The sequence below is a fragment of the Python bivittatus genome, unplaced genomic scaffold, assembly GCF_059951505.1.
Source record: "Python bivittatus isolate LINGU-HERP-01145 unplaced genomic scaffold, Pbiv_v1 ctg000190_np1212, whole genome shotgun sequence".
Lineage (NCBI taxonomy): Eukaryota > Metazoa > Chordata > Lepidosauria > Squamata > Pythonidae > Python > Python bivittatus.
Genome location: NW_028277042.1, coordinates 20,256,357 through 20,270,695, shown reverse-complemented (window position 1 = coordinate 20,270,695; position 14,339 = coordinate 20,256,357). Strand labels below are relative to the sequence as shown.

Sequence of the window (14,339 nt, the reverse complement as noted above, 5' to 3'; positions counted from 1 at the left end):
CAACTTTAAGAGTTTCTAATTCTAATTCATGCCGGCTGGGGAATTCTGGGAGTTGAAGTCCACAGCTCTTCAAGTTGCCAAGTTTGAGAGACGCTGCATGATATGGAAGGTGGCAGCTGGTTGCTAATTCCACCCCACACTCACGCTTCTAGTGTGACACACCCGTCTTTTAAGGACACTCGGGTGATCTGGGCGAGTGTAATGATTCACTGGGCAACCAAATCTTTCTGCATACGTGTGCTCAGACTGTATTTGGCTATTACCGCCCCACTATAAAGAAATGGTTAAAAAATTAAAAACTTAAAAGTTCTGCCCACTTTGGCAATACCTGCCTGAAGCGCCCCCCTCAACTTGGTGGAAATTCTGCAGCCCCAATTTAAAGGAAGAAGCCTAAGAAAATTATAATCGTGCAATGAAAAAGGAAGGCGTTGCTACTTTAACGGGATCATTACTTATAATAACTGGATTTTAAAAAAAAAGTCCTCGCGTTGACAGTGCCACCAGGCGGTCCTTGAGTCCAGACGTCCATCTATCCGAAGCCGCTGCTTGGTTGGAGCCAGATTTAAAGGTTGAAGGTAGAACACAAAAGCCACAGCAGCATCTTTTGCGTTATTTCATTTTTTTCCCAATTAATTTTTATTAAAGAAGTTTTTTACAAAATAAAAAAAATACAAATTTAAAGAAAAAGGAAAGCAAAAGACAAGGGAGGGAATAAAAGGAAAGAAGATACAAAGAAGTGGCTTCCGATCTTTACAGCAGTTATAGAGGCATTCGAATTTTATCCTTCCTCTAAGGTTACATCATGGCTCCCTCCTTTCCATAATCGACCCTTTCTAATCGTCAACCCCATAAATCACAAATTCATTTCCCCCCCATTTTGAGCAAATAAATCCATAAGGGGTTTCCAATCACTGACAAATGAAGTTGTCTTTTCTCAAATAAAGCAAGTCAATTCTGCCATCTCTGCAAATTCTGCCATTCCTCCGCTGTGGGTATTTCAGACTCTTTCCATCCTTCTGCATATAACACCCTCGCTGCGATCACTGTGTACCAAAACAGTCGTCCGTGGGCCTTTTCGAATTGTCTGTCCATTAGTCCCAGCAGGAAAAATTCTGGTTTCAGTTGAATATTAATCTTTGAAATTCTTTGTATCGTGGTGTGTACTTGAACCCAAAATTTTCTGGTTTTTTTACAAGTCCACCAGGCATGATGAAATGGCCCTTCCTGTTTTCCACACTTCCAACCTAGACTTGAAGTGCCTTTATACCTTCTAGATAATTTTTCTGGAGTCGCGTACCAACGGTACCTCGTTTTATAAGGATTCTCTTTTCGTTATCATGCACGTTTCAGTCCTTGCACCCCCATGTCTTCCCATCCTTCCATCGGGGTGTTACGACCGAAGTCCTTAGCTTCGGGAGGGCATCTCCAAGGGGGCGCCCCCGGGCACACGTTGCAACGGTAACGTTCCCAGCCTGTTCACACGACCGCCGGGCAGTCGCACCCCCACAGCTGAGCCTGGCCAGGACTCCCCGCAGGCTTTCCTCGTGACGGGCGGGGGGGGTCCTTCCTAGCAGGGCTCCCCCGCGGAGGGGCAGCCGCGGGCGCTCCAGATGTCGGGGGCGCAGCGGCCCGCCCGCCCGGGCTTCCCCAGCTCCTCCTCCGGCCGCCCCACGTGGCAGCTGCGGTGCTTCCTCCCGGCCGCGGCTCCGCCTCTGCGCCCTCTTGGCTCCGCTGGCAGCAGCTGGAGGAGGCGGCTGAGGTAGGGGCGGCGTGGCGGCACGCGCGAGCGCCCGGGGCCGCGCCGGAGCCGGAGCGCACTCCCCTTTGCAAGCACGGCCGGCCGGCCGGCAGGGCACCCCTGGGCGCGTGCAGAGCGCCTGCCCTGGCCGCGGGGCGGGCAGCCGGGCCTTCCCCGGCCAAGGAGGGGAGCGGGGCGGGCAGGAGCGCCCGTGCAAAGCCCCCTCCTCCCTCCCTCCCTCCCTCCTGCGCCCCCAGGCGGGCTCCTGGCTCGCGGGCCCCTCTCCCGCGAGCTCAGCCCTGGCACGGGGCCCCCGGACCAGCTTCCCGGCGCCTCGGGAAGAGCGGCTTCTGGGCATGGCCAGAGCGCGCGGGCGGCTCAGCGCTCAACCCGGCCCGTTCTGGCTCCGGGAGGCCGGCTGTGCCAGCCCCGGGCAAGCCCTGCCCGCGGCTGCGCCGGAAGGCGGGCTGGAGCCCCGCTCGTGTGCACGCAGCCCACCCGGGCCGGTGCAGGTGCCCCGGAAGGCTGCCTGCCCCCGGCTGCTGCGCGGTCACCTTTCCCCTGGATCGTTCTCGATGAGCGCGAGTCGCCCCTGATCCTGGGGAGCGCCTTTATCGGCCGGGCTGGCGGACTTGGCTGGCGGCACCATTAGAACCGGGGCCGGGGCCGGGGGCGGAGAAAAGGGGATTCCGGCGGCGGCGGCGGCGGCGGCTGGCTTTTTCCTCGCCCTCGTTTCGGGCATTTCCTTTAGCGCTGCGCCTCTGCTTTCCCTTTGTCAGAGGAGCCACCCGAAGGGCCCCTGCTCTGAGGCAGCGCCTGCCGAGGAGGAGGAAAAGTTGGCGGGGCGCGTCTTGGGTTCAAAAGCTCCTTCGCAACGGAGCCTGGTTTGGAGGCTTGATTGGGCAGGAGTGCTCCAGGTGAGATCAGGTGAGATGGACCGAGTTAGGCATTTCCTGGGGGTGGGGCTTTTTTTTACAGCTTGTAAAGGCAGGGAGGGCAGCATTTACTGTACAGAGTTTCTGTTTGCACATCTCAGCTGGGTCAGTTTTCTCAAGTCACTGAATGAGATTCTCACACGCAGCCCGGATTCATGCAAAACAGTGGGGTAAAAAAATATTGCCTAATTGCTGGTGGGGGGCTCAGGTGAAGGCAGATTCTGTGATTTTTAAAAATATATATTCATTTTAATGGGAGGCCCAGCTAGGGGCAGCCCTTAGCCAGCCTTGGCTGCTCTTGAAAAGCTCAGCAGCCTCAGAGTTAGGACTTGGAGGGGGGCCACCAGGAGATTTACCAGGCAAGTGGAAGATTTACACCTTGCCCTGTAAGTTTTTAAGCTTGGAAGGACTTTGCGTCAGCAAGACCGCCTAGCTGATCTGGGCCCTGCCTGCTAAGGAAGGGAACTGTGGATCTCTCGAGCAGTTGGAAGTTCCCATTCTAAAATGGGGAGGCCGACAAACAGCTGCTTGAGACTTCTTTCTGTCCAGGCTTACTAATCCTACTCTGCAGGGCCACTTGCCACATCTGGAGACCTTCCACCAAGCCCTTCTCTTCTTTCTCTCTCTAGGCCTGCTTTTGACATCTGTGATAGTTCTTGGATACTCAGATATGCCTTTTGGGGCAAGATGTTTCCCTTAGCAGTGAATCTAGCTTCCCCTCCCAGCTTGGTCTCATTTTCAGCACAGCATCTTGCGGAAACAGCTGCGAAGCTCAGGTCGAAAAATAGGTGTTTAAGTGGAAGAAGATACTCCATTCCTTCCTCTTTCGGGGAATCTGACATCTAACCAGGGTCTTTAACTTTAACTTGAAAAGACTTTCACGGTAGCATGCGGCTGTGAGTTTCACAGGTTACTCAGATCCCATCTGTGCGTGGCGTCCTGTTGTTAGTATTAAATCGGTAGCCAGTGGGCACTTGAGCCTGTGGTTGAGATTTTGCAAAATGAAGAGATCCCCGGTGGTCTTCGTAAAGGCAGTGTCCCTATGTGGCAATGGTTTTAGGTTGTGCTGTTTTGAATAATTAAGTGGGGCCAGTTTCACTGAGGTGAAAGGAGGCAAGCACCTCTCTTCTCCGCTCATTTCAATGCGATAATGACTTTTTAATAACCTCCACCTATTTGTAGAACAGGGGAGAGAGGGGGGAAGTGGCAAAATACACAGTGCAGCGTTTTAATAAGCAAAGCGAACCAGGTGCATTCTTGGCTCACTCTTTGCGTCCGGAAGGTGAAAGGCATGTACGCTGAAGGAGTGCAGTTTGGCATCGTTGAGGAATGGGTTGGCCTTGGTGCGTTGGGTTATGTCAAGTCTGCAGGTCACGCACAGCAGAAAAAAAGAGGGGGACCGAAAGTTTGATTTTGCTAGGACGAGCTTTTGTGCGTCGCCAAGGGATGTGGGGTGAAGCGTGAAGCAATGCGTAGTCCCGGCAGTTCCCCATTAAGCAAATGCTCCTGTTGTCGAACAGCTTCACATCCTCCTAACGTGAAACCATTTCCCAGGGATCCCGGGCAGGACAGGGTCACCCACTCGGCTTGGGGCTGCGCCTTTTCACACAAGCAGGTTCGTGGCAAAGACCCGGGTCTGCAGGCAACTCTCAAGGTTGGACAACTCCAGTTTGGGGATTTGGAGTCCCTGTGTGTGACGCTGTTGCCTTTAGCTCAGCAGGAATGGCGTCAGCTGCACATCTCGTCCTGGATTTTGGTAATAGTTTAGCAACCTTTCCGCTTGCCGTGTGGGAAAGGGCGCACTGCAAAGGCGGCGTCTCCTTTTCCACGAGTGGTGTTAATAATCGACGTGATGTTGCAAGACTGTCGTTTGGGGGCCACTTCGCCAAATCATTTCATTTGTGGTGCTTGTTTTAGCTGGATCTCTGCACTTCGTTTGCGGTGCTCGTTTCTGTTGCATTTCATATTTGTATAAAGATGCGCCGTTCATCTTGGCCTGAAGCCTCCACCAACTCCAGTTACCTGGGTCAGCGAGGGATCTAGTGGGATCTTTATAGAGAAACCAATTTATTCTGGCTGACCTTTTTGGGAATTGCAGTCTAGTCCCCTACAGCATGGTGGAGTTGCAGTGCTTAGTCTAGAAGTAATCTGATGTGAACTGATTTTTCATTTAGAGAAGGGAGGAGCTAGGTTAAGATTTTAAATGCAGCCATATAAATCAAATCTATAAAAACAACCATCATAATAAATCAACCTTCTTCCTTGAAACATGGGTGAAATAAAACTATCTTCAGGAATTTTCTCAAAACCATGAGAGGGGGAGCTTTATGGACCTTTGGAGTAATTGTTTTTATTGATTTAATGGTCTTTTGTGGTTATTATTTTGGTTACTTTTGTATTTTTGGGTGTCTCTTTAACTCTGTAAACCGCCCAGAGTCACATCTGTGAGATGGTCAGCGGTATAAATCGAACCACTAAACTAACTAAATAAACCCACCCTTATTCTCATGCATAATTAGGTGATTTTCAAAACTGAAAGTGATGGGGAAGAATGATAGTTTATTTGAGTTGGCCTACGTCCCGGATGATTAAACGCATGCAACAGACACACGTGAGGATTATTGAATACATTTTAAAGCGAAATTGAACTGTCTTTTTTAGGGTTTGATGCCAGAGTCAGTTTGGTCTAGTGGTGAAGGCAGCAGGCTAGAAACCAGGAGGCTCTGAGTTTTAGTCCTGCCTTAGGTATGAAAGCCAGCTGGGTGACTTTGGGCCAGTTCCTCTCTCTCAGGCCAACCCACCTCACAGGGTAGTTGTTGTGGGGAAAAGAGGAGGAGGAAGGAGTATTTGGTAGGTTTGCCACCTTGAATTATTTATAAAAATAAGAAAGGCAGGATAAAAAAAATCTAAAGAAGAAAGATAACATCTTTAATTTCAGAATGTGCTCCAATCAGCAACACGCAACCAGGAGGAAAGCATGTCATGGATTAGCAAAGCGTGATGTAAACCAGGAGGCCTTAAACGGCCCAGAGCACGAAGCTGTTATGCACGTGACTAAAAGCAAGGTTGTGCTATTTTAATAATAAGTTACACAACTGTCAGGCCTCCTGATGTGCTTGAATTTGCCTTTCTCAATCTCAAAAATCAGCGATGGGAAATCCGAAAGCGTTCGTAATGCAAATGCCCTTGAGTGGGGCGACCACGCAGCCTTTGCGTCATCCTCAACCGGAGACCCCAGGCAATGTCAGCAACACTTTTTAATTAAAGCAGCCAGATCTTTCATTTTATAAAGGGCACTGTATCGTGAAGAAGTCAGATGGTGCCGCTGCTTCTCGACATCAGTGGTTTCTGCTTGTCCGGGATCAGTTCAAACCGTGGTCTAAGGGCATCCAGCTTCATTTCCACGTGGGAGTCAGCTACATCCCGCGCACTGTCTCAAGCAAGACTGGGGAGTGCTGGAGAAGTTCGATCTAACGGAATAAATAATCTTCCTTCCTTCGGATATTCAGGGACCGTCATTACAAGCCAACTGCAGTCTGGGCCACCAAGAAGAGCGAAAGAGTGTTGCAGATACAGAATAAAGACTTAAGTTGCAAGCTCTAGAGCAGTGTTTCTCAACCTCGGGAACTTTAAGAGGCGTGGACTTCAACTCCCAGAATTCCCCAGCCAGCCATTCTGGGAGTTGAAGTCCACGCCTCTTAAAGTTCCCGAGGTTGAGAAACACTGCTCTAGATGGACTGGAAATGGTCAAGATGAGAGGAGCTGATCAGAGAGATGGAGATGTGGAGGGGGGAGCCATTTTTCTATAAATGGGCAGAAAGAGTTCTTTTGAAGCTCCCCTTTGGCTTGGCTTTTGGGCACAGAGCAAATCTGCGATGTAAGACAGCGGAGATGTGGACGTGCAACCCGGGAGCCCGTCCTGCTGGATTCAGCTCTGCAGCTTGTTCCGCCCGTTAACCCTGCCCTCGGGCGCCCCATGCGCTGCCCCCGTTTCCTCCAAGCCTGCGCCATGCGCTCTTCCCCAGCAAAAAAAAAACAGTGACGGGCTGCAAACGTGTGTTGGGTCCCCATTGGGTAGTTCAGTTACCAGGCCAACAGTTCAACCAGTGGCAAGGATGCGATTCTGGCACGGAGAGCATCTTTGAACCCTCTTTCTCCGCAGCGCAACCGTGTCCCCTCTTGGCCTCGGCTTTTCACGGGGAAGAGGTGGAGGAAAAGCTTTGTAAAGGGTTCTGCTCCCCTGTGGCGATGCAGAATTAAGCTCTTTGGGGAGCTGTGCCAGCTGCATCCTTATGGGGGGTGGAAGAGGTGGGAGAGGGAGCCCAGAAACAGGGGCCGTAAAGTGGAAGGGCGGCAGAGTCCAATTGCAAAGGTGGGTGAGCAAGCTTAACCGGACCAAAATGTCCGTGGCCCGGCCCCGAGCAACGGGGGGCCTCAGGGTACCCCCTGTTGGAGTAGTAATTTTCGGGTTAATTTGAAGAAGACAGCTGCACATTACATGGAGCCCCAGAACTGTCTTTCGCTAGTTGCTGACCAGATAACAAAGTTACAAACGGGGGCTGAGGTTTCTGTTAGTGAAAAGCGAAGGCGGGTGAGCAAGCTTCGCCAGACCAAAATGTTCATGGGCCAGCCCTGAGCAACGGGGGGGGGGGGGGGGGGGGCTTCGGGGTACCCTCTTCAAACCTCCGTGACCCTTAGTACCCTTTTGTGCAGACCCGTGGAAAGGCCCACATCGCTCAGAGCAGGGTCATTTCTCCCCACGCGGATGTCCAGAATGCTCTTCTGATTATTTCTTTATTTATTTGTGTGTGTGTCTGTGTCAGACTTGTCGCTGCCCGTCTCGTTAAAAAGCAACTCTGGTCGGTTTAACAGAGGAGATAAAATGTCTTCAAATACAATGTAAAAACAGTCTTAAGTAAGTAAGAAAGACATTCCAAGAATTGATGGAATTGGAGAGTAGCTTGGGGAGCGTCACCAGGGCGCCCGCCACCCCCAGGGTTGGTTAAAACTCTTCTTGCCCCACACAAGCTGGCAGAGCCAGGTCTTTAGTTCTTTCTGGAAGGCTGGGAGGGTAGAGGCCCACTGTACCTCTGGGGGGGGATTTTCCAGAGGGTGGGGGCAACAGCAGAGAAGGGTCTCCTCCTGGGCCCCGACAGCCGACATTCTCTCGCTGACGGGGTCCATAACTTGCCTTCTCTGCCACTCACCAATGCTTCGGCTCTTTTCCTGCCACCTTTCCTGAAACTTAAATTTAAAATTTAATAAACTTAACTCTCCCGTCAAATTTCATCTCGAGTCCTGGGAGTGAAAGAAGGCCGGGTCTTCTGGGGCACGCAAGACCCTGCTTTGCAGCTTGCTCAATATTTCCAGTTTGGAAATTCCAGCTGCACTGGAATCAGCCTTTCTTTCAAGGCATGCTTTTTCCCCCCGTCCGGCATATATTGCAAACTTGTAGATGCAAACCCCAGCATGGCTGGCTGGGGAATTCTGGGAGTTGAAGTCCACTCCTCTTAAACTGGCTAAGGTTGAGAAACACTGTGGATCTTCACTAGCACAACCTTCTCTGCATCTTCTGTGTAATCTCTCTTTAAACATTTCTTCGCTCTTCTTCTGTTTTGTTATTTTTGTAAGCCTTCCCTCCTCTTCTTGTTTCCTGAAAGAAAGGTTGAGTATCTGAAAAAGCGGAAACGTTCGCCTGAGACGTTACGAATAGAATTCGTAATGAGTTCTACACGCTTGCTAAACCGTCTTGATATAACCTTGATGCACCCGCTAAGGCAAATTCGCGGGTGTTTTTGCAAAACTTGATCATCTCCTACCTTTCGAACAACACTGTCGTGTAGCGGTGTTTTGCCGAGCATTTTTTTTTTTAAAGAAAAGGAGTCACCTAAAGCATTTCAACTACTCTGAGGTGCGGATATGAATCTGCAATACGTCCTGGGTGTGACCTCCATCCATGGAGAACCGACAACTAGGGTGTGGATAAAACATCATAATAGAGGGGGAAAAAAACCTTTTTTTTCAGAATCAATCTGAGGTTGGCTCCCAATGCTTGGATGGTGAGGGAGTTACCTTGTTAATATAACCCTCTCCGAGTATGTCATAACAAGGGGTTTACCATATTAATGATGATTACGATAACCATCCCTTTGCGACCACTTTTTAAAAAGAAACAAATCTTTATGCTCAAGTGCTGTTAAACGTGCCCATTGCATCTCCCTTCCAAAAACAATTAGCTTTCGTTTTTGCTGGGAACCAGGAAAAAGCTTTTCTGGCTTGGCAGGGGGGGCAGATTTTTCACGTTATGCGTTGCTTGCTTTCCATCATCCTAACTCTATTTTCTGAGGCTGTGAAGTCACGTGTGTGCTTGTGCATTATAATTGCTTTTTAATTCTTAATCCTTGTTGGAAAACGCTGAAGCCACTGTGTGGGTTTGGTTTACAGGCAAGCATCGCCACTCTTTGAATCCCAATCATTTGCTTTATATGGCCCATCTCACCTAATAGTGCATGAAAGGCCCTGGTGTGATTTATTTTGTGGCTAACTGAATGATTAACTGGTTGGTCTTCTGGACAGTGAAACTCAGAAGCTGAGGACCTTCTAAACACCTGGCCTTTCTGCTTTCCACTCTTCTGATGCTAGTATAACTTTTCTCTGAAATTGATCCAGGCTGTTTTGGTTATTGTTGATTTACTCCTGGTGTTCCTTCCTTCTCCTTCTTCAAAACTCAGTTTGTGATAGAGGTGAGACTGACTGGAATTAATTATCTGTAGACCAGCTGGAAGGTTCTTGTCGTCTTCTGAGCTATCTTGGGTCTTCCAGCTGCTTCTTTTTCATGGCAAATTTACGGAGAGCATAAAGTAGCCAAGATCTATGGAAAGGAGGTCCTCATCCACACGACCAGGGACCTGTCGCAGTGTTGTGCAGTTGCCAAGTCAGATCATGAGGGAGCTCATCTCTTGCCCAAAGCAGGACTGGCATCTTTCTTCATAGAGGTAGTCTTAGTTCTTCCCCACAGTTTCTGTGCCCACATTTATGGGTGGCAATCAAGATGTCTGAACATGGCATGAATGACACAATAATTTAAGTGTTTTATGAAACCAAGATGGCATCCAGTTCTTGGAAAATCTGGCAACAGGGCCAAAGGTCAGGTCAGGTCAGGTCAGGTCAGCAAAACCACTTTAATCTTATCTATTTCCTCATCCAAGGAGATGCAAAGAGAGAACAATGCTATAGTCAATTTTTCACAGGCAGTGCCATGGTTATGCCTGAATTGAGATAGCAAAAGTCTCTGGTGAGCTGGCTAAAAAATATTTAATGCTTGACAGCCTGTCTTTGGGTGTGAAGTTGAGTCTTGCCTTTTCTGAGAAACCATCTGCTTTTGGGTTAACACCTGTCCAACAAGCTCATGTGCCACAGGAATGCGAGACTGTCTTGTGACAAGTGTCAAAAGAGATTCTGCTAAGGAGGAACCTTGATGGACAGGCAGGTCATCTCCAGTCCAGCTGCTTTATGTTCAGAGGCAGGCGCGGTGTTGCTTTGGCCAAATGTAGTGTCATCTGCTAATAAAAAGTCAATCTTTAAAGTGCCAGAAGAGAGAGAATCTTAAATAGGTATCCAGTTGCAGAACTGGACGTGTGTTTTAGTAAAAATGTTGGGTTTGCCCCAACGATACTTGTATTCCACTGTTGAGTTTCTTGTACATTGGAAAGTGTTTTTTGAGTATTCCAGTGGAAGCTGTTGTCACTTGTCAGTCATCTTTTCTCAAGGCTCCTTCCTTCAGTCTCTCTTTGCAGGCCTTGATTTCTAATTCCCTCATCAGGTCATCTTCGTTGCTGTTCTCCACACTTGTTCCCATTTCACTGAATTGTTTAAAGGGCAGTGCCCAGAGCTGGATGTTAATGAACTGCTGTTTCCAAGAACCCCAGCCTAGATGCCCACGGCCATGGGTGTTGGGACTTGTAATTCTTCTGGAGAACCTCTGGACTTCTGGAGAACCCATGCTTCTCCACCACTTAGAGGTGCCTGGAATTGAATGAAGGACTTTCTGCAAGCCAAGGCCCAGCTTGGCATCTCCTTGAACACATCCGACAAAGAAGAGCCCACCCTCTCTCTGGGTCATTGGTTCCACCAGTGAATCTATTTTTGTCTCCTAATCTTTGGACAGAATCTGCCTTCCTGCATCGTTCTAGGCCCTGCACTCTGGAAGAAGAAAGAACGTGTCCTCAGCGAGAAGCAACTCAACATTCGAGTCTCTCCAAGGCAAGAGGGATGAGAGCTGGGCTGGTTTTCATCAGGCTAGGCTGGAATGACATTAGAGACTGGCTGGCTGGCTGTTCATTTCCTGCCTCATTGCAGCTAATTATCTTTACCAGCTTATAAAGTTGGTGGAGCAATCGAAATAGGGAACCAGCGGTCTTTTTCGCTTTCCTCCTCCTACGACTGCTGTTTGGTTGATTTCCCAGAGGAAGCCCAAAAATAATAAATGCAAAGAGCTGACAGCAAAGCACCGTCACATACTACCTGGGTGCGACTGAAGCGGATTCACCTCCTTCTTGGAAGCTGGGAATAAGCAGTGGAGAAAGTCTCTCTCCGAGGATTTTTGCTAGCTTCCAAATTATTTTTTATTTATTTATCGTATTTATATAGCCGCCCATCTCATGCAAAATTCCTAGGAGTTGCTGCCAAACATCTAGGAATCAGAAATTAGGGGAGGATGTTAAACGTCCCCCCCCCCAACAAAGATTAAGGAGCTATGCGGTGTTTAGACTGCGTTCTAGGTTTGCATTTATTAGGCATTTCTGTCTGGCTGATGAAGAATCAAGAGGAAAGCATTTGAAGAAAGCATTTGGAGAAATATGAAGCTTGCAGTCACTTTGATTGCGACTACCAAAAAGCACAACAGAACTGAAAACATCTTGTGTGTTCCCAGAATATGCTCGGGTTCAGGGTTTGACAGACCCCCAGTGCTGGGGGGTTCTTGCACCGTGAAGCGGAGGCAGCCTTCGGCGCGACAGCCTCCTGCGGGGGTGGCCGCTTCAAGCTGTGCTGGAGACTGCAAGTAGCCCGTCCACCTGGCTATGCTTGCACCAACGCAAGGAACAGAGTGCTGCTCATTTTCACGTGCTAAAACTGAACCGAGGAGGCTGAGCCTTTGCCTAAATTGAATCTGCCAGTTCTGCCTAAAGCGAAATAGATTTCAAAAGGGCTGCCAGCTGCACCGGTGTGCACATACCCCATGCGCATCGTTTAAAAGGTGCCTTTCTGTGACAATCTGGACGTGGGATCAGGAGGCAAGCGTTTTGTTCAAAGGCAAAGGCAAAGCCAAGATGCGCTATGCTTTGATGAAGGCCCTTGGGGCAGGGAGGGCATATTTGGGCTCTGCGGGGAATGAGGTGTGCAAATAGCGTCAGGAATGTGGTGTGCAAATAGTGTCCAGACTTCTGCCAGATCTCAGAAGGGCCCAAAGTCCACTTGGTGCTTTAGAGCGGCCGAACAGGCCTGCAAAGTGCTTCAGACTTCATTGGGAAGGGGGGCTTTATGATCTTTGCAAACTCATCCCCTGCCTGAGACAGGGGCGCATCTGACATGTTGCGCAGCATTTTCCAAAGGAGGCTGGAGCATTGCCCAGCCTCGAGGCAGAGGCGGCCCGGGGCTTGAGGCTTAAACCCTCTTGTTCCGCCCGGGGATCGTTCACGGTGCGAGCGGTCTTCCCGCTGAAGTCCATCCAAGGTCAGCCGGGAGGCGCGGGTTATGGGTGGCCTTCCGCTGAACGCGCTTTCCTCAAAGGCTTCTCCGCTGCTCTGGGCTTCCTGCCTCGGGTGCTGCCTCGCTTCGCCTTAACGCAGGAAGGGACGTGGGTCAGAGGTCGCTCTGGGAGCCGGGCGGCCTCTGAGGAAACCACATTTGGCATTTCACGCGGAAGGAGGAACCGCTCTGCTAAATCCTGATAAGATTTCCTTCTGCCTCGGCTTCGCTGGCTCTTTGTCTCTCTCTCAAATGTCACCGAGCGTGAGTCACGGAGAGAGATTTTTTCCCTGCTCTGACGTGGTTCCAGCAGGTTAACTGGGAGAAGAAGGCTGCGTTTGCGTCTGGATCATCTGCACTTGGTTTCTCTGGGGGGAAGTTGAGCCCGGGCAGGATTTTTCTCCAGCGGTGCCGGCTTCCTGCCTGCTGCCTCTCCTGAGCCGGCTGGCTCGAGATCTCCCCGTTGTGGCTCGCGGGTAAGTCCAGCTCTTGCACGCCTCGCGCTGAGGTCTGCCCCCTCCTCAGGCACCGGCAGCGTGGGCTGGGAGCAGCCGACAAGACCCGGATCCCGGTGGAGGTATCTGCCACCTTACCGGTTGGGAAGAGCCCCTCAGTAGCCCCGTGCCTCTCAGAATCGTGGTGCCGTCTTTGCGGTCGCTCAGGATCTCCCTGGGATCATGTGCCTGGCTCCTGCGTCCCCTCAAGAAAAACCCACTGCCTGCGCTGGCCTGGTCTTCGCGTTGACGGTCCCCAGTCTTGGGAGTTTCCCCGCGGGGCTGGCTTGCAGGTCGTCCCCGGGGTCGGGCAAGGTGGCTTGGGGCGGCGTATTGTATTCTGTGTATTCCTGGGTCTCCGTTGGAAGGAGGCGTGGGAGGCTGGCGATGCGCACCACGCTCCGGCAGCAGCGGCTGACTGGCTCAGCTGGCTGGCAGGAATCCTCCCCCCGCCCCCCCGCCCCCCCCCCCCAGTTCTCTGGGCTGGAATGGGCAGACTTTGCTCCTGCGTGTGCCTCTCCAGTTCGTCTTGGGTGAAGGAAGCGCGCGAGCAGGTAATTCTGTCTCCCTTGACCTTGTACAGCAGCCTTAGAGGAGGAGGGGAAACGGGGTGACGCCGCCAGGACGTGCAAACGCCGAGGGTGCATGATTTACTATGCCCAGTTTGCAGCGTGTTTTAGCTGGAGGGGTCGATCAGCGCCTTTCCTCCGTGCCGGCGATCGGAGGGCTGTGTTGGGGTGTTCCTTTTCTCCTGGAAAACGGAGTAAACGAAGCAGGCATAACTTTTCTGTATCATTCTTGCCATTGTTGGTCTGTTGGATTCTTTATCGGTTTTGACCTGAAGAAGTAAAACAGGAGTGCTTGGGGCATTTCTGGCAGGTGGGGCCGGGCTTCGAGAGGTGGGAAGGTGAGGATCCCTTCACGAAGATACAGGGTTTTTGTAAACTCTGGACCCAAGCCATAGCTGTTGGTTTGCTTTTAATGTTATCCTTCCTTCCTTCCTTCTCCCCTCTTCTCTTTTATTTATTATCCTTAATGTCCTGGAAATGCTTGTACCATTTCATCTTGGAGGGCTTTTCATGAGGAGGGGAGAGGAGGCTTCTGCTGCATTTGCTCCCCACTTCTTTGGGACTTAAGTTCCAGCATTGCTGGATTGATCCCCACTCTGAACCGAATTCCAGGGCATGGAATTGGCGGGGCGGGGGGGACGCATGGTTTGCAAAGATGACTTCTTGGGGAGATGATATGGAAGAGCTGCAGCCGTGAGATGCTTCGTTGCACGTGCCGAAGCAGCTAAATTCATCGGTGCAGCTTTGCAGGCTGACGGGGGTCTGGGACAGCTCATCCTGTCAGCAGCAAATAGCAGGTCGCTTCAGCACAAGCAGCTGGGGCCGGCATCATCTTCTGGGGCTTGAAAGGGGATAA

The 14,339-nt window shown here is 50.7% G+C and overlaps 1 protein-coding gene across 5 annotated transcripts in view; it reads left to right on the top strand.

Annotated features, from left to right (window-relative positions):
- Positions 1–1,706: 1,706 nt before the first annotated feature.
- KIAA0513 (KIAA0513 ortholog) overlaps positions 1,707–14,339 on the top strand; it is a 33,357-nt gene continuing 20,724 nt past the window's right edge. Inside the window, exon 1 of one of the 5 annotated variants that reach the window (XM_088136194.1) lies at positions 1,707–1,759. The gene's annotated coding sequence lies outside the window, so the exon portion shown is untranslated. Of the gene's footprint in view, positions 1,760–2,511; positions 2,666–12,499; positions 12,897–14,339 lie in introns of those variants that run through there. The other 4 variants (XM_088136195.1, XM_088136197.1, XM_007422125.4 and 1 more) reach the window with 4 other exon arrangements.